The sequence below is a fragment of the Mya arenaria genome, chromosome 13 (assembly GCF_026914265.1).
Source record: "Mya arenaria isolate MELC-2E11 chromosome 13, ASM2691426v1".
In the NCBI taxonomy this organism is placed as follows: domain Eukaryota; kingdom Metazoa; phylum Mollusca; class Bivalvia; order Myida; family Myidae; genus Mya; species Mya arenaria.
The window spans coordinates 34,143,483-34,145,869 of NC_069134.1; the positions used below are offsets into that span (position 1 = coordinate 34,143,483).

General features: G+C 33.6%; 1 long non-coding RNA gene across 1 annotated transcript; it reads right to left on the bottom strand.

The window, feature by feature from the left end:
* Positions 1 to 500: 500 nt before the first annotated feature.
* LOC128213724 (uncharacterized) lies at positions 501 to 1,321 on the bottom strand. Its single transcript, XR_008257789.1, has 3 exons — positions 1,276 to 1,321; positions 889 to 962; positions 501 to 674 (listed from the first exon to the last, which is right to left on the bottom strand). It is a non-coding gene; the product is annotated as an uncharacterized LOC128213724 (long non-coding RNA).
* Between the last annotated feature and the right edge of the window lie 1,066 nt (positions 1,322 to 2,387).

The window sequence follows — 2,387 nt, forward strand, 5'->3', positions numbered from 1 at the left end:
CAGCGCAACAAATGCGACTCACGAATTAGTTGCAACACAGCAAAGGTCTTAACAGTGTGGCATATCTAAAAGATTGCATCCGTATTTGAGCTGTACGATAATTCGTTATTAAGACATAGTACGGAAAAGTATGGCTGGCTCTTAACAACGCCGAGTCAAAGTACGCGACCTGATAATTGAGAGTGAAATAAGAAAAAAGGAAAAACCTGGTTATAGTTTAACTTCTGTTATGTAAGAATCATCTTTTAAAAAAGCATTTCTTCAAAAAGGAAAAACAATTGTGTTAGGTTACCTGCATGATTTACAAACGAGTTTAAAACGAGTTTGAATATCTTCATTTTACACACAACTGAAGGTCAAGGTCACGTACAATGTAATTCCTTTGTTTATATATACTTGATCTTAGTATTATTTAGATCTGCCATATAAAGAGTTGTAAATACACAAAAGAATGTAAAACATAATAAATGCCGAAAGACGTGTAAAAAACGAACCTATTTCTTTGCAGTGGTTTCCCGTCCACCATGGTTCACACATTTTACAATATGTTACACCGTCTCCATCATCTTTGCAATACTTATCGTCATTTTGGTGCGCGTTTAAGCAGCGATGATGACAGTCTGTAGCAGTAGACAGTCAACAGAAATAATCACATATCTACAGCTACAGCGAAACTGCAAAGTAAAACATAATGCTCATACTTTACACTACACCAATAGGTAAAAACAGTCAATTCAAATTGAAGCTTTATGCTTGCTCGTTGTTATTAATTCATAACCATTTAAAGTGTAAAATATACATCAAGGTGATAAGCACGATTAGTTATAGTAAATATTTTTTTGTTGTTGAAATATATATAAAACAAGCTTGTTAAAGAACAAAATGTACTTGAATCTTCTGCTCCCCTTTCAGGCGAATAAGCGACGCTTGTGTTGAGCATATCGACGTACAGAGCGAAAGAACTGAAATATCAATACTATGATAAGCTACGATGGCATATATATCTGCCGTAAGATAACCTGTTAACGTTAGCGAATTGTGTCGTGTTTACCACTTAATTTTTGTGATAATTATCTAGCTATCTAGTTAATATTCGTGAAACTTTTTGGGTAAGATAAATATCATCAGACTAAAGACTGGCTTGAAAGGTCCTGCTACCTGTTACTTTTTTTAAGCTGTACAACTTAAACTTTTAAACTTGTTATGCTTTGCGAATTACACTTAATAAGTCTTCTATCCCTGTTGGAACAATATAGCACAGATTCACCGTCCTACCTGCTAAAATGAGACAATCCCACTTCACAAAATTCATCGTGGTCCGTTTAACGAGAAATACCAAGACATAAATAAACATCTGAATCAAAAGATATGTATCCTTAAATCTTTAAAATGTGTAACCAGGGGCGGATCCAATATTTAAGCTTAAAGGGGTCTTCCCCGATACTAAAAATATAGGTTTTATATATAATGATGTTTGTGGTCCTATTCCGAGAACAAATGGTTTGTTTTAATTAAAACTTTGTATTTTGGTGTATGAAATGCTATGCATATTCTTAACAATATTGTCATAAAACGTCCACTTGGGCAATTTGGGGTGGCGGTAGTCGTGTCCCCCCACCCCTGAATCCGGTTTTCCCTTCCCCCACTTAGATAAACACTTTAACTACAGTAATTTCTTCAAAACCTTTATTCAAAACCATTGTTCAAATGTCAACATTTTACTTTAATTGATATCCAATATATTTATTAACAAAGGCAGATAAATTAAGACACCGATAAATAACTCCAATAGTCTGAGACCTCCCTGTCGTTATAAAGGTAATCAAGTCAATGTAAGTACGAACTTCCTTATCTGATATTTGGTAAACTAACCAGCAGAATAAAATGTTGAAATAAATCTTATCACATTCGATCTTAAATACTTTACAAATTGTCGAATAACTTCTATTTTAATTTCACATGACTTTATTTTTGGATATATTCTGTATGCCAATCATGTCTATCGCCAAGAACCCTCGATAGATCGCTTATTTGCTAAGCTTGTTTACAAACAACGCGTTTATTTATTCAAAGTTTCCAACGTCACTGAATCTGAATGCTTCCTTTATTTCTTCACTTTCCTTATCATAAATAGGAATTCACCCACTTCGGATATAATACTTGATACAAGTCCAACATAATACTCGAGGTTGTTTGATATAATGGTCAGTTTCCGTGCCAATATTTATTGTTTATTACCTATCACTAACAGGTCTCTGTTTGTTGCGAATGTTTATGATATTTTTTTTCTCTCTTTGGAACTGCAATTACTCACAGTCCGTTTATTTCTTTAGAAGAATACACAATCGTACAGCTATACATATAAAATGATACATAGAACTGTCATG